The following is a 22,959-nucleotide window of genomic DNA, read 5'->3' as shown; positions in this document are numbered from 1 at the left end:
AACAGTCTATTTAACTGAAGCTGTATGACTTCTTCCTGATTATGAAGGTTCCCCGGATATCCTACTCAGTTTACTGTGTGTTTTGAGAGACAGAAAATGTGAGAGTTTATGCATATGCCCATGTATATATGAAGTGTATGCATATCGATTGTATATGTATTTCAGTTTATTGTATGCACAGAATACCATGCTCGTAGGATCACTCTGAAAGTCAGCTTGGCTGATGCATCTCAGATCATCTGTGGAAAGAGATGTGCACCCCCGTGGGTACCAGTCTGCCGCCTCAGCAGGTCCAGGTGGGATGTGGCCCGTGCAGTTGTCCCTGCTGTGCAGTGTGTGTGAGGTGTGGCAGAGGGACCACACGACCTTCCTGAGCCGCGCAGTCAGGCTCAGGCCCAGGTCTGCAGCTGCCGTTGACCCTTGGCTGGTTTTGTGCAGCATTGTTGCCTGACCTTGGTGCACTGTCACTGTCGCTGAGCTGTGCGAGTATGTAAACTGAAACCGTGCAAGGTAATAAAAGTGAAAACAGGCAGAACTTGAAGTGCTGAGCTGGTTAGAGTGTCTCAGGGACTGGGGACAAAATACTAACACGGATTCTATAGAACCTGGGGGGGAAAGCAGACACTTAGAAGATGGCATCTCTGCAACTGTGCGGACTTACGCTGATTTACTGGAGTATTTTGACATGACTGAAATACTTCCCATAGGAAATACGATGTCTACAACACCAATAAAAAGCAACAGAAACCACCTCATGATTTTCTCTTCTTTCCCCCTCTCCCTTTTCTATGCTTTTTCTGCACCGATCCTTATCTCCTCTTGTCAGGTCCCTCCTGACCTGTCCGAGTGATGCTTCTCTATCAGCCTCTGGTCAAAAGTGCCTTTTGATACCCTTAACCACTTTGTTGTCATTTCCCTTGGTGAAATCACTTGAAACATATGACCCTCGAGGCAGACTTGGCATGTGGTACTGTGCTTTCGCTGCTCTTGACCCCAATGTCCACACCAGCATGGTGTGGTGGCCCTGGAGCGCTGCAGGGACCAGCCAGCCCTCTGGCCACCCACACAGGTGCCCAGCTTAGCATCAGGGCTGGAGGAACAAGAACAACATTCCCAGACCTGATGTGGGTATCCAGGGTCGGGGCAGGGACTAAGGGTAAAAGAGACGTTGCACTATTGCTTACGCAAGCACACAGATGAAAATAACTTTGTTTTCCAATCACAGCAGCCACCTGCGCTGCTGGCATAGGTCCCCCCTTGCTGCCACAGCCAAAGCCAGCAGCCGTTTCCAGAAGCACACCACATTTCAGACATGGCAGAAGTAGATGCTCAGCTGCCCTCAGACCCCTCTGATCAAAGAAATAGTCTTAGTTTGGGCGGGTCTAGTAGCTTTTATAGGCTTCATGTTTGGATGTACTATGCATGTAAATAGGTGGCATTCAGATACAGCAAAGCTTTATTGAACTTGTGTTGGTTTTCAGACATGGAAGAAATTTGTGTGCCATCTGGCATGTGCTCTGCAGCTCCTCACACCTGACTGGAGATGCCGTGTCTCCCTGTCTCTGCACGTCTTTCATACCAGGTTCATTCCTGCCAGCACTGTGTTTCTTGTTGCCAGTCTCTTCATCTCACTTATCAAACCAGGCGATTAAGCAAGCAAAAGGGCATTGGACTAAAACGGAATACCTGGATAATTTAAGCTGGACCGCGAGTATACATTGGTTCCATCCATTTTAATTTGGGGTGGGGTGGGATGGGGGGTTTGGGGTTTGGGTTTTTTGGTGTTTTTTTGTTTGTTTGTTTGTTTTTTTAAATGAAGATGCAAACGCAAAGTGGTTGGCAATTTAGCTGCCCCTAACTGATGTCAGTTCTGAGGAGCAGGTTTGAAATGGGATTTACCTCTGATTTTGCTTAGTTTAGTATCCATTTCGGCATATAGTGAAAGTGACATGTGATTCACTAGTTTCAATCAGACCATTATGATGATATATAATAACATTGTGTGGATTTCAGCTGTAACTTCAAATGTATGAACAATACTTGCTATCTGCCAACTGATATTTAAAGAAAAACCTTAAAGGCTGGCAAACAAAAGCATTCAGGGGAATTAGAGATTTGGATTGATACCTGAAGTAGTTAAGAAATTCCTTCAACATATTCTTAACTAAAGAGAGGAATAAACAAGTGATGGAAAACCAACCAAGAGGCAGGAGCATAAGATGGGAAAGTGATTGTATTGTTAGGAACAAGGTCATAGCTCAATGTAGTGGAATGGTTTGAAGATATTAATGTTATGGTGTACAGGGGGAGTGCAATAGCTTTTTAGAGCATTTGGCAAAATTTCAGATCAGTGCAATGTCTGTGATGCGGGGTAATGGAATAAGTGAAAAGTTGGCTCATTAAGTTGATAATTGGGCAAAAAGCAGGAAACAAAAGGTAGCTCTAAAAAGGAGCATTTTTATCTGGGAAGAAATCAGGCATTCTTGTTGGAAGGGTGTTTATTACAGAGAGAGATATGACCTCAATTTGGCCTATAAACTTTGTTCTCGGATGATTTTCCATCTGCAGCCGTATAACAAAACCCCCATGGATGTTAACTGTAAAGTAGTGATGACACGTGATGTTGGTAAAGAGGTCTCCAAAGCTACTAAGTGTGAACCGGATACTGACAAAAGGCAGGGAAAAGTATCCCTCGAACTTATGTTGCTGACTTTGATTAAATCACACAAGAACCTGGAGAACTGGGACTTTGCACAGCAGAAAGATATGAAGGTGCTCAGCAGGAAAAGCTTCCCAGTCGCACTGTGAGCTCCTGCTCTGGAGCAGGTGCTGCTGCCCAAGCTCCTCTAAGCAAATCAGTCTGTTTGGTGTAAGCTAACCCCAGAAACGTTGTTGCAGAGTGTACAATAGCATTTACTTTGGGGCATTTGCTCAACAGACAAAAGGCACATTTTGGAGAGAGACTTGCAGCAGTCTAGAAACTGGAAAATAAATTATTCTTTTCTGCAGCCCACTCTATTATACCCCACTGTCCTTAGTTGCCTCCCCTGAACTTGGATTCACTAAATTTCCAGCTGCACCCGGGCTTGGAGAGCATATTATGTAGCACAGGGAGAGCAGGTGGTGCTGTGCAGCCCTGTTTGTGTGCAGCCGAGTCCAAGGGATTGGCTTTTGGAGGAGGGGCAGAGATCTGGGGGCATATATGCAATTAATCATCAGTATTTTCAACTGACTGCGAGAAACTGCTACACCTGCTGCTCTGCTTCAGATGGGCTTTGAAATATAGGCAGACTGAAGGATGTATGAGTTTTTCTTTCATGATAACAAAAATAAACACTTTGTTCTGGTATCTGTAAAGTTAAGGCAGTTTCCTACAAGCAATGATAATTCAAGAGCAGTTTCTGCCTTGTGATTGATACATAAATGAGAAGAGTATTTTTGGAAATGCTGGTTGCTTTTATAATTAAAAAAAATAAAATCACTGCTAATTTTCAGTTTGCCAAGTCTTTTAATACATAATTTCCAACAGAAACACTTTGTGTTATCAGACAGAGGGGAAATATCTCATCGCTGTGAGACAGTCAGCTGTCCCGAGTGTGGAGTCACTACCAGAAATCTGCATCTTGCTCTTGGGAGGGACCTGGGTGCCTTTATACCACAAGAAGTCTGAACAGTGTTCAACTGGGAACCAGGACCCAGAATAATGATGTAAACCAAATGCCTATTGCTTTATACAGCCTGTCCAAGGGGAACAGGAGTGTGTTAGAGGGCTGGCAAGATGCCTAAACCAAAACTGCTGGTATGGATGCCCCGATGGGAAAAAGACCCGACAAACAGTAGCACAGAGGGTGTGTTGGACAATGCAGCTGTGAATGCACTTTCTGTGTTTGCCAGGCACGTTAATAAAAAAATGGGAAAATTCGATCCTAATTCATCAAATGCTTTCACAAATCTTCAGATGCCAAGCCCGACTTTGAGGTCTAGGAGAGGCCATGTGCTGCCTGTAGTGACCGTTGCTGTGGAACTGCCCTCCCCAGAGCATCGCTGACTGCCCTGCTGTGGGGAGTGGGTGGGTATCGTGCCCAGGGTGAGCGCGGGGCTGCGTCCTGCTTCCCAGCACAGCCAGTGCCAGCTGCTCCACCACATCCCGGCCCCCTTTGCCCTTTCCCCTTGCTGTGGTACTGCAGCTGCCTGGTGCCACTGTCCTTCCCCGCAGTGAGTGGTCTTACCTGCAACGCTGAGAGCCCCTGGGATAATCTGGGTGTTTAGGGAAGGCTATAACAGGTATCTTAACAGTTAATAGATAAGGTAATAATTTCACAGAAACATAGAGTCATAGAATGGCTTGGGTGGGGAAGGAACCTTAAAGATCATCTAGTTCCAACCCCCCTGCCATGGGCAGGGACACCTTCCACTAGACCAGGTTGCTCAAAGCCCCATCCTGCCTGGCCTTGGATGCTTCCAGGGACGGGGCATTTACAGCTTCTCCGGGGAACCTGTTCCAGTGCCTCACCACCCACACAGTGAAGAATTTTTTTCTTAATACCTAAGCTAAGTCTACGCTCTTTCAGTTTAAAGCTATTTTATTTTGGAATAAACATTTGGAATACAGTTTCCAAACGGCATTTTAAAATGGGTTGCAAGAACAAGCTGAACTTCCCTTGTGAATAATAAAAATTATAATTCGTCCATTGGAAATAGAATCTGTAATTTCATTGAAACTCATTTGTTTAAGCAGGCTATGAATTATTATTTTCTTGTCCATCACCTGACCATCTGGCTGACTCTGTAATGTTAGCATCTATATCTGTATAATGGGAGTAATATTACTACGCATCTTTGAAGAAGACCCTGGAACATCAGAATAAAGGGTTTATTGAAGTGCTGGATTTCACTTTATGATAGCTCTGCAACCTGTTTTATTTCAAGTGAATGACAAAACTGCCACAGAGTTCAGTGGGAGCAAGACTGGATTATTGCAAAATGCAGACTGGGAATTAATTATATATGTATTAATTTTAAAATAATTACCCACGACATTCCTGCTTAACTCTTTCATTATTGTTTCACACAGGCTAAAAGAGCTACCCCAACAAGTGACTCCGTATAAATTTGAACATGAGCAGAACATCATGCTTTCCAAAGCAATTAAAATTCTCATTCACTCTTTCCATCTCCCTCACGCTTGCCATGTGTAATGAAGCTGAAAGACAACATGGGACGTGGTCACTGGAGATACTTGTCAAGTCTGTGTCTGAAGCTACTGAAGTTACCTACTAGTACGACATGTGAAAACTTGGGTAGAGAAACGCTACAATTCCAAGGTCAAACATTCAGCTACTAGGAAATAACTAAGTCATAACTTCCAAGGGAGCCTTAGCTCAGCTTCTCTCTAGATATGCTTTATAATATAGTATTTAATTACGTCATCATAGATAATTCACTCCTGACATTTCCTCCTAATACCTACTCTGAGCATACATGTACCTATGTAGCCCTATAAGCTGGGTCTTCGTGCCTCCCAGAGAACGTTGCATTAGAACCCAGCAGAGAGAGATTAGCTCTAAACTCTTGATTTCCTAAAGCTCCAAAGGCAAAGCAACCTGGCATGACAGACCTGAGTGAGGATAGCCATGGGGGGCCCACAGAGGAGACAGCGAAGCCGCATGTCTGTTTGTCCCATCCACTTCTCCTTTATATTTCACTGGAAATCCAGTGATCAAAGTGATGGTCTGGTGCCTTCCCAGCAATGCAGCCCCACCACTCGCTGATTAACCAAAGCCCCATGCCCAGCTGGAAGAGCTCATCCTCGTGAGCTGAAGGTTGTGCATTTTATTTTGCTCCAGGGACAGGAAAAATGCAGTGAGGTTTCAAATCCTATCGCAGAGGAAGGGTACAGAGCTGATGGCCAGACATGCTAAGGAGGGGTTTGGAGTTAGGCCATGGCTGGTCTGAGACTGGGAGGCATAAGGAAACACCTCACAAATTACTGGGAACGAGAGCAGCCGAGCAGCTCTGCGAGTCTCCCTTTCGCTTTTGGCAGTAACTAATTAGTCTCTGCGCAGGGAATAGGTTCACGGTGAAAAGCAAAGCCCTGCACTGGCTGTTACCAAGCAATTATTCATTGCCATTCAGGCAATTATTGCTGCCTCTGGGACAGCAGCTACTTTCTTATTTGAGAAACACAGAGGACGACTTTCCATTAAGCAGTCAGTCTTGTTTACAGAAAAAGCACAAATAAATAATAGAAATAATCTACCAAGGCAAAATTGTACCTTTTTGATTTAAAAAAAAACCACAAACAACTGAGGGAAGCCACTGATCTAGAAAACACTGAAGGTTTTTGGCTCTATCTAGGGAAAAAAGAAAAGGAAAAAACCCAACAGTTTAAAGCCTTTTCTGTAAAAGATTTACCTTATGTTTTCAAAAATAATGATAACTTCTCCAAACAGGCAGAAAAATGTCGCTACTCACAAGTTCGTGAGGGAACAAAGAGTTTGCATATCTTTCCTTTCAAACATTTAGTTGCTTTCAAGTGTTCCAGTTCCTGATAATTTTGATAGGAAAGTTGGAAAGGATGAACGTGTCTGTCCGATGCCCAGGTGACACTCAGGGTGGACCTGGCTGCGTGCATGGGCTCGGGGTGGCCGAGCACCTGTGTTTGGAGCCACACGAACAGCAGCGAGGTGGCGCGTTTGGCGTCACCAGAGCCACCCGCGCTGTAACAGGCATTTCTTTATCTGTATATAAGCACCGCACATGCCTACGTCTCCATTATGCTCAATTTTGGGCTTTCTTGCAGGACACTGATTTATAAAAAGCTGGTGAGAAATAATGAGCAAGATCAAATGGAAGTGAACGGCCCGGCGGTGAGAGGATCCCTTGTGTCCACGAGCCGTGTCAGTGGCAGATGAAGCGAGCTGGCCTTCCCTGGAGCACAGCTTGGCGGGGAATTGCTCTCGGGAGGGGGCCGAGCCCACAATGGTGTGGCAGCACAATCGCTTGGAAAACTGAAAATGCTGCTTTCCTGGAGGGCTCACATGGCACATTGTGGTGCAGAGCTGGGGAAATAATGTGCATGTTGCTCTTTCAGCCTTACATGTTGTGAGGAGGCTTTTTCAGGAGTTTTGCTGGCTTCTCATCTTTTGTAGCCCAGAGCGGGATCAAGGCCATGGAGGCGCCGCAGTAGCCTGCGTTCTGCTTGGGGGAGCAAAGCCAGCTCTGGTGCTGACACCGCCCGGGGTGGGAGAGCTCCCACGGCACGCTGGGCTGGGGGACAGAGCAGCCATGAACCTGTCACTAAGAGATCAGCTGCGCTCGGGGGCATGATCTTTTCATTCCCAGTTTTCCGGACAGAAAGGCATCCCCAGCAGCCATCTGCCAGTCCTCCGCCCCCAGCCCGGCTGGGTGTAATGGCTCCTGGGGGAAGCATCTGACTCATTTACCCTGGGCTAATAACAAATTGCAGATATTTTGCAGAAGACAGCTGAGCTTTTTGATGCCCCCTGATGCCTGAAGGTGTTTTGTTCCTTTTGCCTACGTGCCGGCTCCTCCATGGTGTTTTAGAAGGCAGAACCTGTCATCCCATAAGATATTGCTTGCTTTTGTACATCTGCCTTGTCTGAGGGAACTGGGAGTTGGTCCTTCTGAAGACATCATACAACAGTCTTTTAAAGGGGTGCTGTTGGTTAAATAAATTGCTGTGTACTTAAGAGTGCATGGCCTGCTATAGGTGTTTGTAAAACTGGATTAATGCCTTAAAATCAGTTAACGTTGTTGTTCTGTGCTGTTCTGTTCTGTTCTGTCCTGTTCTTTTCTTTTCTATTCTACTTTTCTATTCTATTCTATGCTATTCTATTCTATTCTATTCTATTCTATTCTATTCTATTCTATTCTATTCTATTCTATTCTATTCTATTCTATTCTATTCTATTCTATTCTATTCTATTCTATTCTATTCTATTCTATTCTATTCTATTCTATTCTATTCTATTCTATTCTGTTCTGTTCTGTTCTATTCTATTCTATTCTGTTCTGTTCTATACTATTCTATTCTATTCTATTCTATTCTTTTTTATTCTTCAGCTGGCTCTTTTTGCTCCAGCATAGCTCTTATGCAACACATGTTAATATTAGTAGATCAGGATCAAAGACAGAAAGAAAGAAACTCTATTACTGTCTCTTTTCACCCTCCCTTGAGGATGCTGTGACTTAGTCTCTAATCTGGAGGGCACTGTCATTGGGAATGATGCCAAGTCCTTTTTTCATAGCATGTATGAGACTGAAATTGCTTATTAAAATTCTTTCCCACCTTAGTGCACAGTGTTTGCTGTGGGCTGTGCTATTATTTGACTGTCTGTGTCAATATCGTCTGGCCGCTCAGCATCTCTGGCCTGGGAGGGCTGTGTTATCCCTTTCTGACCCTGCCTTGGAATACTCGCAGGACTGTATTCAGGTGCCTTACAAGTTTCAGCATCTTCCCTTTATGGATTTAATGGCCTTACCAGTTTTATCTGCTTCCTCATTTATCTTAGTTACATTTAGTTAATTGAGACTAATGTTTTGTTGAAAAATATCTCTCTCAGTCCCCAAGCTGAGCTTTTGAAGTGAATAGATTCGGGTAAAAATTTGCAAATGAGCTATTAATATCATCACGGCAAAGATACTCTCTCTTCACCCATCATTTCCACATTGGCCTGGAGGGGATTCCCTTTCCCGAACTGATAATCAAATAGTTGCCAGCACCACTTTCTCCTTTCGATACAGCTGAGGCTTTATGTCTGTGAACCTGATCTGCTTCTGACTGCTCTACTAGAGCAATCTGACTTCTGAAGCTGAGACTTTTTTATATTAGATTTTACCCCAAAAGAAGGGAAAATATCTCTTTTATCTCTGACTCCTTAATATCATTCTAGAAATCAATCTGAATCCCTATTTGGCTTTTAGGTTTGGGTATCACCAGATACAGTTTGGGAACAGGATGCAGAAGTAGTTACACATGCTAAACCAAAACCACTCTTATAGGAATTACTTAGGAATGTGTGAAACTGTGATGAGCTACTTCACAGATCCTATCACTGCAGCCAAAGACCATCTCCTGAGTGACGCAGTTCAGCAACATGGAAGCATCGAGCAGTCTGTATGGAGCTTGTCTGTCCTCTTGCTTATAGAGGGACCCACGGTTTTCTCATGTTTATAGGCATAATGTTGCGAAGTGATTAAGGTGCACCCATTTTTCTATGTTAGGAGTAGTTCTTGGCATTCTTTCAAGGCAGGGTGAGCCTGGGTTTGTCTCAACCCTGGATTCCCATGGTTGGGGATGCCTCCACTGCCTCCCTCTCCAGCCTGGGCACTGTGGTACACACCGTGCCAGGTCCCTGTGGTCAGGTCCCCGTGGTATAGGCACCACAAGGCTTGGCTGCTTGGCTGCTCTACAGCTGCAGCACTCCACTGCCCCGCTGGAGAAATGCCATTTGTGCCAGCTGAGGTCTTCCTCCAATCTTTAGGGGCCACATCTTCCACAGCTCCTGACCATTTTTGTTTCCTGAATGATGTGTGAGTGAATAATTAGACAAAAATAGCAAAAAGTTTGGGAAAAGTTGGATCTACAACCTACAGAAGGAAGAAAAATGTCAAAATATTTGGTCTTGCATTTGTTTGAGTAACTAACTGATCAAACTGTGAGAGTTACGGATCAAGTTGAAAAGCAAATCTTCGAATTCCCAAAACTGGAAGAAAATTTGAAAGACAGCTTCATCTTAAACTAACGAGTCATTTTATTAGGGGAGAACCAGAAGAAAGAGCCGGGCCAGCAGAAGCCCAAGCTCCTCTGTGTGTCCATCCATGACCACACAGCACTGCTGGGGCAAGCGGGAGCGGAGACCTCGGGGAGGTACAAGTTTCTTCCCCGCTGGGCAGCAGGAATGAAGGCAGCACCCTGAGCAGGGCAGACAGACGGCATTTTTTCTGCAAAGTGGCCATGGGAGCGTCCCACCTCCGAATTCCTGGGCTGTGTTTCGGTGGACTGCAGAGGTTAGTACCATGTCCAGGGACAGGGAGCCAACGATCACAAGGAGACCTACCTGCACCTTCAACCACCTCCCGCCAGTAAGTTACATGAGAGTGACCAGACTGGAGGTGGGATTTCTGTTCCTCATGCGTTTTGCCTCTGCAAAGATACATTACCTGACAAACCGTGAGGCATTTCTAATACTGTTACCATGACTTATTATCATGGCTGCTTTCTGCAGAATACTCCCAGCCTCACAGTCCACTTAACATTTATAGCAGCTATCACCAAAATGAGTGCAATATGTCTTCAGTCTCTTAGTCTGTGCCAGGGTGGATGGGATGCAGAGGTCTTTGGCAGCGAAACAGGGAAGGGGAGGGTGTTTGTCCTGGAGACCCTCGTCTACTGCGGCAATTTAGAATGTGCTGAAACTAATCACACAGGTCATATAATTTAAAAGGAATACTCCCAGGTGGAGTGAGGCTGGGTTAGGGGCTAATAAACATCCCTGATACTAAGGGCCATTTAATGTGAAATGTTAATTGTGTTACAGAGGCGAGTTGATAACAGATATTTTACTCTGTTATAATCCATGGATTATCATCTAATGACATCAAGTTACTCCTAATAATGCTAACCAGTGGCACGGGGTTCAAGAACACTTCATGGTGCCTGCATGTACAGCAGAAGTGCGCCCCAGTGATGGTGCAGGACTTGTGCTGAACGGGGCAGTTAACACAACACGTGCTGGCACAGGTGAAAAGTCTTTAGGAAGGCAAAACATTTTTCTTGCTCTTTGGAAAGTGCTTTCTCCAAAAGCACTGCTTTGCCTTAAAGCCAGCAAATTCACTTCATGTTGCTGTGAGGAGGTGCTGAATGAACAAGATGGGATAACCAGGTCATTATTGGCAGGTATTGGTATGACATTTATTAAGTAATATGATATTTATACTAAGGAAGCTCAGGTTGCTGCTCCCTGGTCTTGCCTTCACAGTCATAGAACAAACTAATCCCATGACACATGAAAGAAAATAAACCTCAATATTTCCATAAGTAACTTGTGTTCTGGAATAGATTTGCTTTTTGGTACCCAAAATTAGACATCACAGAGAATTTTTTAGAAACTGTTGATCATGTTCCAGCTCTGAACATAAAGGCTCCTGGCAATTCAGCCATGGTGAGTATGCACAGCTCTATATTTAGGTATCTGAATATGAAAACCCTGGCCATGATCTCCAAACTGACTTCGTGAAAGCATGCAGAGCTGCTCACCCTTGCTATTTTCACAACCTTTTGTGCTCTTATGTATATTTGTGACAACTGAAGGAAAACAGCCCTGTTTTATGGGTATCTGGGGAGCAAGATAGCATTTATTGACTATGGGGTGGGGTTTTTTTTTTTATTACTATTTAAAGCTGAGCAGAGCACTGAAGCTTTTGGCCTCCACAAATACAATAAAGTGCTTAAATACTGAACATTTTCACTCTTGGCTCATTACTCAGGGCTTTCAGCATTGTGTTTGAAAAGGAGCTATTTATGGGCTATCAAACAACAGGCTAGAAGAAAGGAATTTAAAGAATGTCCTTGAGCCTTTGGAGAGCTTTGCAGAACAGGAACAACAAAAACTTGTGCCAACCCTTGGTGCCTCCCCAGCGAGGCTGCCCTACCCGGTTTGCACCCGCCTGATGCCACAGGATCCTCCCCCTGGGCTCATGGGGATGGTTACAGAATGGAGTTGCTGCATCCCTTTAAAGATGGCTCAGGTGCTGTTCTCGAAGGGGAAGGAATAGTCACTATGCTCTGCAGTGTAGTTGTAATTGGGATGGATTCCACATAGGACCCAAATGAACAGCAGAAGGTGTCCCACAAGGGAAAAGCCTGACCGAAACAGAGCCCTGACATCATTTCTTCATACTGGGACAATATACAGTGATGTTTAAAGCATGTTAACTGAATATTTGTATGAACCTCTTTTAAACATGACACATTTTGTAGATTACAATGGCAACAAGAAGGAATACTAGAAAACTCACTCATTTCTCACCATTAAGTTTAGTGATGGGCAGCAGGAAAGGCTGCCTCAGCCACTGTGCAGGCTCACATGCCCTGTCTGGACCTTCTTCTGGCTCCTGCTCTCTCCCCTTTTACATGAGGGCAACTTCATCAGGGACACCCAGGAGACTGTCCCATTGGCATGTACTGGAGAGCAAGGATGCTCTGCCATTTGAGGGATGACTGCATGGGCTTCTTGCAGAGCTCTGTCAGTGATCTCAGAGACGTGTCCGGCCTGCCTAGGAGCTGTCAGAGTCCTGTGTGGCTGCAGAACAAGCCCAGCAAACCCCAACGTCCCTGCCTGCCGGTACCTCTAAGGGGAAACATCGGGAAAGAAGAGATGCACCTATTGAAAGGACGGTATCAGCCCACAAACCAGCATTCAGAGAGGACACAGAGTATGCTTAAGTCAGAAAGTTTCTACCCCCTAGACACTGAGGTTTTGCAATAAGCCCTCCAAGGTATTCACAGGGCAAATGCTTTGCTGTTTTGCTAAAGAAAAGTGGCTGGCATCTGGAGGGGTTGGCACAGTCTGGGGTGTGTGACAGCAGGAGACGGGACTTGGCGACCTGGCTGTCTGCTCTAGGTCTCTGTTCTCCTCTGCCTTCAAGGAGAGCTTCCCTCTCTGCCCCCCACCCTCACAACACGTTTTCAAATGCACAGCATTTCTAAACTTGCTTATCCTCAGCTGGGTGTAAATCCTACAGTATCTTTGTAAGAAGGAAAAGCATTAGCCTCATCAAACACAAGTAAATTAGTATCCCACTGCAGAACAGCAACCTAAACTCTGGCTTAGACAGTTGGTATTTGTGTTATCTTGGTGTTTTGTAGCTCACTGGGAAACAGCTCCTGTATTAAGCTGCTTCCATTGAACCCAGGATGATTTCATGCTTTGAGGATACTCGGTGGTGCCTCAAGGACACACTTCCCACCTCAAGCTCCTCCATGCCCTGGATGATCAGCTGTGGGCAGCTAGGAAAAGTGGTAGCTGAGGACAGAAATCAGCTCTCCAAACACCAAAGCTATAGAGCTGAGGAGAGAAAAGAGGGCTATGCCAAGAGCACTGCTTATGGCCTAAGTTACCTACTAAGGCATAACAGTGGGGGACATTTCCCCTCCCTCCTGCCTGGCCAAAGACTGACCCCAGGGAAGGGCTGTAAATCCAGCACCTGAATTTTGAGTTTGTTTTACCAGCAATGGCACTTGCTCCTTTCTGAGTTGGAAGTGATGAACTAGGAGAAGGGTTTGAACTCCAGCCAGCTTCCCATGAGCCAGGGAGATGTACTGGAGAAATCCTGCCACACGGAAGAGACAGACAGGCTGTTTCTTTAAGGGCATAAAAAAATCAGTGGCTGAAAGAACAGATCTCCTGACACTACAGGGGTGACATTTGCTGTATGACATTATGTGAACTTTAAGATAATTAAGTGTGAGGTCTTCACTTGGCTTTTACACTTCTATGGCACAGCAATTGCTCAGGTTGCTCCTGTTGGACAGGAGGAGCATTGCCAGGGTCCCTGCCATGCACTCACAGCTGGCAACACCATAAGCATTTTCCAGATTTCCTGCCTTAAACTAACCTGAATTTATCACCTGAAAAACTCAGCAGAGAAATTTTTTATCAGTCACAGAGCAGACGTCACTGGAAAAGAAGATCCATTACTTTCTCCCCGGGACTGGGGTGCTCTCCATTTCACCTGCCGATCGCTGACCTATGGACTGGTCACTCTGTCTGCATAGCTGACAAGGGCTGTTGCAGATGCCATCTCATCACTGATTCAATCATGTTGAGATGAGGGAGGATGTGGTTTTGAAACCTTGAATGCCCTTCACTCTCATCTGCCGTTCAGCGGCTGCTGTGCTGTGTGGGCTCTTCAGTTGTCTCCTGGATGAAATGATCTCATTAGGTGATTTCAAAGAGCTGGATGGAGCAGAGCCACCTGCTTTCTCAGAAAGAGAGTCTCATCAGCTTTCCTGGAATTGATAAAGCACATGTGAAAGGGATGTCTGCATCCCCTGAAAACCTTAAAGATATAGTTCTAAGATTTCTTAGTTTGGAGAGCAGTTAAACAGACCAGCCCTTTGCCTCCTCTCCTTCTCCCTCTTACCCTTTCTCTCCCCTTTCCTCCAAACAGCTTAGGGATATTCAGCAGTCACCAATATATTTATTCTAGTACATGTAAACCAGTATGGATGCACAGCTATAAATCCCCATGGGAAATGCCGCCTCTGGAATAACAGGACATTTTTTTATTTCTAATCCACAGTGGTAAAGTTAAGAAAAAAGACCTTGACCTGGAATAAGCCTATGTCTGGAGGAGTATTACCAACATGGCTGTAATGGCTTACATGTGCTGGTAAAGCTCTTCCACCTACAGGAGCTGCAGCCTGGGTAGAAGCACTGCCCTGAGACCCCACGAAGGCAAAAGCCTGTTCCCGTCTGCTGAGTGGCAGAGGGACAGCAGCCAGAGAGTGGAGCCTGGGCATCCTCATCCCTGCCTGTCCGTATGCTGCACAGAAGGATCGTTTCTGGGAACAGGCGGAGGCCTGGGACCGAGTTGTCTACCTTCGGTAAGAAAGACGATAGCTTTGACGATGACTCTTCTAATGGGAGTATCTACTGCCTCCAAAAGCGGGGTGGTATTACCGTCTCATTTCATACAGATCATAATGTAGCTACCTAATCTGACCTGAAATGGTGGTCTGCCCAGTCTTGTGTTTCAGGACCATTCTCTGATCCTCTTTCTGTCCTGTAAAACAAGCAGTATTAGAGCCATAAGTGTAGCTATCATTTGTGGGGTGGCCTATTATCTTTTTAATAAACAGCATAGACTACTTGCTTGGCTTAAAATTTATATTTCTTCATCCCAGTCCTTTTAAAAATAACCTGTGTGCTGGAAAGCCAGGCTGGTTTTCTGCAGTGCAGGCACACTGGTAGCTGAAAGGTAGAAGGCAGCATTCAGTTTTCCCAATGAAGCAAAGGGCAGACAGGCTCTGCTGCTTCTTCTTGTGCTATTGCCTTTGTAGGGCTGGCAAATCAATCTTTTTGGGTGGCAAATGTGGCTGGGTATATCAGGAGAGAGCATGTACATACAGGATGAAAGTGCTGTTTCATGAGGGTTTTTTATCTTAATTGAATTTTTTAAATTACAGCTGGTTTAATCCTTTATATTGCTTTCACTCAAAAGCTGAGGAACAGCTAGATAGATTATGGAAAACACGCAGTCTCACAAGATGTTTTTTTAAGATATTATCAGAGTTACTATAGGAAAACATCCTTTTCTCACAGCATCATAATTTTAGTCTTATGATCTTCAGAATGGTTACTATTTAATTATTGATATGTACAACACGGCAGTAGTTAAATGTGGCTGCAGTTCCGCAGGTAATCTTCATATGTCTACATTCAGTGAGGAAAATATTTGTATTATGATGAGTCACAGGAACTGATTTGAAATGCTATATGTAAACATCTACACAACCCCTACCGGCAGCCCGAAATTCTCGGTGCAAGCCGCGGTTGCTGACTGAAGTCTGCAGGGTTTAGTCTGACTATTGCTTCCCTTTGCTGACACACGGGGAATGGTGTGCTTGCTCCTGTCTCTTCTCGTTCGGCAGTGACTGTGCCAGGATCAGTGCCGCGGGAATGCTGAGGCCCCTCAGCAGCATGCCTGCAGCCGTACCATCTTGCTTTCTTTATCAGACACATCCGACGCTGCCTTATGCTTGCGCAAACCCTCTTTGCTTCTGTGCCTTTAGATTTTGGCATCACTTCCCTGTGGAATTGCTTGCAGCGAAAGCTCTCTGCAGTGAAAGGAAAAGCGCTGCTTTGCTGCTGACAGGCATCCCCAGCCCTGGCCTTTGCTGCTGACACTTCTCCAGGCGCTTGAACCTCCTCTGTTACATGCATTAGCAGCAGCACAGGGGAACACCAGCTGGAGGCACCAGGGCCTTGGAAATCTGTGTCGCTGTCTGTGGCACACATTTGGCAAAGCATCAGTGCCCAGCAGCTGAGATGCTGCCTCTCTTTAGCACCAGGCTCACCCTAGCTGGCCAAGGGATGAAGATGCTTTTGCCCTCCCTTCTGCCAAGGGCATGCTGGCTCTGGCTGCTGACAGCCGGTGTTCCTCCGGTTAAGCCCCATGCAATACAGGTTCAGCTTTTAGTGAAAATGTGACTGCGGCATCGATCAAAACAATCACACATTAGGGCTCAGCAAGCTCGGTGGTCTCTCTTGCAGGCGAGTTAGTAATGCCAGGATTTTACGCAGGTAGGTGGGTGGGGACCCATCCTCTAAAAATGCCTGCGGTACTGGTGCACGGTGGTTCACACTTCGGTAGAAGTGAGGTTTCATGCAGAGCCCTGGTGACCTCCACCGATCTACTGCTCTCAGGATGGGCTGACGAGGATTAATTGATTCATCTTGGGCCACCAGCTTTCTCAGCTGGTTACCACTCCCTGGGAAGCATTATCTTCCTCAGTCAGCTCTTGACTAATTGTAAGCCTTTAAGAATGGCACTTCCAAAAAAGAGGGGCCTGCTGAGTGAGTTATTAGTCATCCTTATCTGGGAGTGAAGCGGCTGCTCTAACAGCTTCTTTATCTCTGCAACACCATGTTCTCCGGAGCGGGGGCTGTGGGGATGCTGTGCGGCGGGGAGCTGCCATCCACCTTTCTTCAAGGAGAGCAAAGGGCAGAACAGTTTGTTTCTAAAGTGCTAGCTCTATGCTCTCCAAATCGTGGCTTTGTTTTTAAAAGCTATTTATTTTTAACAAGTTGTGACTAATAAACCCCCTTGTATTTTTCTAATGATGTCTGACAGATTTATTTATATTTTTTTGGCAAATAGATGGAGCTCAGTGTTTCCCCTGATGAATGATCTGGCTCTGTTTGAGAGCTTTGCACCAGACTCTAAATGTCTGGCGGGAGATATTCTCACTCTGCAAAAGTGTGGTCCTCTCTGTTTGTGCGCATGGTAGAGACCGGAACACATTTTGAAGTATATCATTGTCAAAGTCACTTTGGCAGCTGCATTTTGTCCTCTGAAGCACTTCCTCTCAGGTTTTAATGTGGTTTCTTATATTCTTTCCAAACTTGACGGTGTTGTTGATCCTTTTCTGTGGTAATGAAGAAGTCTCCAGAGAGCATGTTGATCACATTATATGGTACACAGATGTGCAATCCACTGTTGGGAAATGGCTAGTTATGTACCAAACCAGGCTCGTCAGAAGAGGTGTCCTAAATGGGAATGTGAGAACATCACTATGTCTCCTCTCTTTAAACCTCATATATCTCCAGAAAGAAGAAAATACCCTTGGTCCAAACTTCTAGAAAAAAACATAGTGTCATCTTGCATTTCAGTGTAACTGGTAGATCTCTTCAATCGAAGTGTTGAGTTCGGTCTGTGGTTCATAGGTTTCTTTATTGGCATTTCCTATCAATTAGCAAAATACTTCTCCTTCAGAAAAACTGGTAGTGATCTGCCTGTCCAAAGCAACTGAACTGCTGCCAAGCTGTCTATCTTGTGCCTCCTTTGCATAATGCACTCTGTTACAGTGCCTGTTTAATACAGCAGCATTGTCTAGGAAATGACATTTGGCTTTTGCCTTGACAGGTGTTTGACAGTATCTCACCACCTTTCCCATTATTTCCCTATCACCAGTTTTATCCATAATGAGGTTGAAAATAGGGGCCTCTTTGCACTTATCACAGAGATTGTCACAAATATACTTATCCCCAGCTTCTCAGAAGGACCCATCAGCACCCAGTTTACATGGCTGTCACTGATCAGTCTCTCTAGGACCATGGGACTCTAATCATCAGCAAGGTCCTCTGGTGTAGCAGAAAGATGCCTCTCTGCAAAGCCCTGACTTCTGCAGGTTGAAACGCTGCTCTGTTATTTTCATTAGCTGTATTATCCACACAGGCATTAATGACTCAGGTTTTGCTCCTTATCTGTGATCTTCAGTCCCCTTTGTTAGGACACTTGTGTGCTAAAAGAGTGCACCCCCCAGGCTGATAACATTGTTTTTTTCATGAGGCATGCATTTGCATGCTAAATACAAAGTATTACTTGCAAAAATAAAAATAAATTTAAATTTAATATGTCTTGTTTGTAAAACATTCCGGGCAAATTCTGTATCAAAAAGGAATTACAATTTCTGTTTCACAAATTTTCCATTTGTTCTTCCATCAACAGAATTGACCTCATATGGGCACACAGAGGGAATGATGTCATTGTCAGGGGCTGAGATTAACATCAGGTTCCTCAGTGTCGTCCTGTATGTTTGTTTCCCAATGAAAGAAAAACAGAAAAAAAATGTGTTAAAATACTTTAGAAATCCAAGTATTTACTCCAGTCCCATCAAGCCCCTCACAAGGCAGACATTGAGGTGCTGGAGTGTGTCCAGAGAAGGGGAACGGAGCTGGTGAGGGGTCTGGAGCACAAGTCTGATGAGGAGCGGCTGAGGGAACTGGGGTGGTTTAGCCTGGAAAACAGGGGGATCAGGGGGGACATTATCGCTCTCTGCAACTCCCTGACAGGAGGCTGTAGGCAGGTGGGTGTTGGTCTCTTCTCCCAGGTAACAAGGGATAGGACCAGAGGAAATGGCCTCAAGCTGTGCCAGGGGAGGTTTAGATTGGATGTTAGGAAAAATTTCTTCACCAAACTGTTTATCCAGCATTGGAATGGGCTGCCCAGGAAAGTGGTTCAGTCACCGTCCCTGGAGGTATTTGAAAGACATGTAGATGTGGTGTTTAGGGGCACGGTTTAGTGGTGGGCTTGGCAGTGCTAGGTTAGTGGTTGGACTCAATGATCTTAAAGGTCTTTTCCAACTAAACAATCCTATGATTCTATGGAAAGTCTTCTAAGTCAGAATACACCAACTATTCATTGAATGTGCTACAGAGCTTATCATTTTCTACAGATTACAAAAAGTTGTGAATAACTGATGACATAAGAAATTTTGCTTCAGCATGTGCTTCTGGTTAAAGTCATATATGGCTGGGCTCAGCTTTCGCTATGATTTATATAATGGGACAAAAAAACTAATGGAAAATTTATACTCACTTTGCTCAGAATTTATTCAGGTTAAGAAGTTGCTGTAACAATACATTTTAATTTGCACACATACAAATTTAGTGAGATTTCCCTTTTAATGGCATACCAGATATATGTCATCGTGGTGACAGGTAGCTAAGTCTCCTGGCTGATACAATACTGTTTGTCAAGCAAATGGCATGGAGAGCAGGTTGCAGTAGCTCCTCCGCCAACAAAATGCCTCCTGCCAGCGCCGTAGGTGGCTGACTGACGGCCCCTTCCAAACGGGGACACTTACATAATGATAACTCCGCTCTGTGTCACTGGTGATGCTAATGTATGCAAAGGCTGATATAATGAATCCAATTAGATATCTTTATATACAGAAATACGCCAAACTACCTGTATCTAATCTCATGATAAGGGGAGAGGAGTTCAGTCTTGGAGATGTTGCCCCTGTCTCTGTGGCTGGAGCTGCCCTGCGTGGGCCTGAGGGTGCCAGTGTGCTGCAAGAACTCTCAGCTCCTGCAAAGTCCTGGCTGCTGCTGCCGCCTGGGAAAAAGTGACACTGTGGCCAAGGTGACTCTGAGGTTGCCCTTGCCTGCTTCTCCAGGCTGCAGTGGGTTCAGAGGTACACTTGGTCAAGCCGACAGAGAAACAAAAATCTGAGGAGCGTGATCACCTGATTTATATTTTCAGGAGCTCACATTCACTTTTATTACAGAGTCATAGGACATCCCAGGTTGGAAGAGACCTTGAAAGATCATTTGGTCCAAACTTTTTTGGGAAAGGGACCCTGTTATCTAGCACTGTTATCTATGGGCTGGCCCATCTCAAAAACCTCCAGTGATGGGGCTCCTACTACATCCTTGGGAAGGTTATTCCAGTGAATGGCTGTTCTCACTGTAAAAAAATGTCTTTCTTCCATCAAGGTTAGCTTATTGCTTTCTCTTGGGACAGGTAATCAGTGCATGATGACAAATCTCTGCTGCTCTTTTTGAGTATTTTCAGTGTATTTCCTGAGCACGCTAGTGAATAGACTGCTGTGCAAGGAGGCTGGAGGGAAAGCTGCTAGCTCACTAGTCATGAATGAGACACTTCCAGGCATCATGAAAGAGGGGGTGTTGTTTATTAAAGACAACAAAATTAAAATTTTACTTCAGGGCCTCCTGAATATTCATGATGTGCTGGTTCCTGCTGATCAATGTTTCTGTTGTCTCAGTTAATCTGCTGATCTTGTGAAGAGTTTTAATCAGCTCCAACATTGCCAGAAAGTAGCCCCACTTCAACTGAGGAAATGTGGCTGTGAGCAGCTGACGGACGCCCAGCTGCGCGTAGGCCTGGAAGCTGGGTGCTGGGGGTGGTATGTGGGTGGGCTCCAGGAGAAGGAAAGACCTACCTGTGTGGCTCTTCTTTGTATAACACCCTTCATGCAACCTAACCAAACTGGTTTCTAATCAAGCAAAATGGGAAGACAGATAATGCTGGTGTGACAGAGCTGTTGAGAAGGATGAGCAAGAGAGGAAAGGCTGGGAAAGAGTTAAAAAAAAAAAGGATGGGTATAAACCACAGGAAGCTGTTGTGTGAGCAATGGCTGGGAGAAGGCAGGGGTGCCGTTAACAGGGCAACATGCAGTTGTCCAGAGAGGCAGCCAGTGCTAATGGCTGGGGAAAATCTCCCGCTTGGACTTTTAGGTCACACAGTGAAAAATGGGGTAGATGCTGCACAGACCAGAATCAGGACAGGTAGACTTCATTTAGCTGTATTTATACCACTGGCCCTGATCCCCCCGAGGAACAGATTGACTTAAAATCACAAGCTTTTCAATGTAATATGTTTGTGGTTTGGGGTTTTTTTGTCTCACTGATAGAAGTAATACCAAAAGTTTAATGTATAACCTCAGTATATGTATAACCTTAGTATAATTATTAAATTGCAATCGATAAGTCCTTGTATCAGTATAATTATTAAATTGTGATTGAGAAGACCTGGTATTATATGGATATTATATAGTATTATATGGATAAGATTTATGAACCAGCTTGAAAGGAACATCTAGGATGAAAGAAAAGAGCTGACTGAATCTCATGGAAACCTAGCAGATTTTGCCCAGAACATCGTAAAAGGACCAAGATGACCGGGTTATAAACTGTTCAGAAGCCAACAACATCTCGGTGGTCACAAAAGCAGCCCTTTGACTCAAATAAGAAGAAAACTATGCATGTGTACAAGAAGGAGGGACTAATGTAAATGAACTCTGGGAAATAATCAAATATGTATGGGGTTTCAGGGAAATGTAATGCATATGTATGATTATACAGAATATAAAGGACATGTATTTGGGACAAGGTGAACACCTTAGGAGGAGATACTGCCCATTGGCCATGCTCCCAGCACCACCGTAATAAAGAATGCCTGCTTTCTAAACTTCAAAACAAGTCTTAGAAAGTTCATTGAGCTGATCTTTCAGTAACATCACAGCTGTGGATTCACCCAATTCATATGCTACGTCTTTTCCCTGCAACAACAAGGACCACAGCTATAAGGACCATGGCTGCCTAAGTTTGTCTGACTGTTCAAAATTCAATGAACCTGTGGGCACTGCTGCAGAGATGGGACATGCAGCTGCAGCCCTCTTGGCAAGGCAGCAGACTCAGACGTGGCAGCTGGTGAGCTGTGGCCATGCCGCGCCATGCAACTGCAGCCAGGCCAAAGCAATCATAGGGGAAGCAGCTTAATGGGAAGCAGCTTAATGCAGCCTGTGCACCTTAAGACGGGCAATACAGCAGCGTTTCATGAAAAACTCCGGCTCCCCATCCCCTCAACATAGACATAAGGCTTCACCCAAGCCAATAAATTCCGCCAAGAGACCCATTAGTTTCCTTGCTCAAATGGAGCATGACATGAATGGGATGAAGCCTCCCAGGCCCAAAGCTGGACTGAGCTGCTGGAAACGGTTGCTCAGATCTCTACAGGCACAGGGACTTCTGCAGTGCTTCCCAGGGCACGCTGGAGCAATGCCCCTGCACTCCTGCACCCACCAGCAGGTTGCACACCATCAGGCAGCCCTTTCTAAATGCCCCGTGCAGATGCTGACCCAATGGCCGCGTTTTATAATGAGATTTGCATTCCTTGTGCCAGCAGGGCAGCTCCAGCTTGGTGACTGCTTGGCCTGGCTGCAGCTTGGCAGAGGACAAACTCTCCACACATTTCATGGTCTGTCTCTTCCCAGAGCTCCAACTTTTAGGTGGTTTAGTTTGTCTTCTCAGAGTCAATGGAAATGCATACCTGGCTGCCAGGTACCAGCTGAGGAGGGGAAGGAGCCTCCTTTCATCATCTCAAGTGTAGAATGCCCCTTCCAATGCTGACTCTCCTATCAGCCACTGGTGACAGCGAGTGCTAGTGACCCATGGACATGGGCAGCTGAGCTGGAGCCTGCTCTAAAGCCACCTCTTTCTAGGACCAAATTCTCTCTGCCTTCCTCACTTCAGCCTGACACTGGATTTGTTATGCGTATTTCTTTACCTGGTGTGAACAGAAAGCTGATCAGCCACGAGGTGCAGCTGGTGATCATCCTTTATACAATTCAGTTGCTTCCCTATACGTTGCAGCATACATTTTTTATTGGTTTTTCTAGTCCCACGATGCATTTTTCTAATGGCTTAATTAAATTATCCATATGCTAAGCATGTGCTAAGTGGGGTCCTGTCATGAGCAGCTGTTGATCTGTAGACCTGAGCTGAAAGGAAGAAAGTCCAAGGAATGCACTCCACAGAAATGATGCATTCACTGTTGTGGATGCAGAAGGGATTTACTTTTATTTTTGAACACACGATAAAAAGAGCAGGAAAAGGACAATGC

At 45.1% G+C, this 22,959-nt stretch overlaps 1 protein-coding gene across 2 annotated transcripts in view; it reads left to right on the top strand.

Moving 5' to 3' along the window:
• The window catches only part of THNSL1 (threonine synthase like 1), a 55,585-nt gene extending 42,606 nt beyond the window's left edge, over positions 1 to 12,979 (top strand). The window contains exons 3-4 of one of the 2 annotated variants that reach the window (XR_008731722.1): positions 1,482 to 1,582; positions 5,075 to 12,979. The gene's annotated coding sequence lies outside the window, so the exon portion shown is untranslated. Of the gene's footprint in view, positions 1 to 1,481; positions 3,489 to 5,074 lie in introns of those variants that run through there. The other variant, XR_008731720.1, reaches the window with a different exon arrangement.
• The last annotated feature ends 9,980 nt before the right edge of the window (positions 12,980 to 22,959 follow it).

Source organism: Falco cherrug, chromosome 4, assembly GCF_023634085.1.
Source record: "Falco cherrug isolate bFalChe1 chromosome 4, bFalChe1.pri, whole genome shotgun sequence".
NCBI classification, from domain to species: Eukaryota; Metazoa; Chordata; class Aves; order Falconiformes; family Falconidae; genus Falco; species Falco cherrug.
This window is presented reverse-complemented; position numbering and strand designations above follow the sequence as displayed.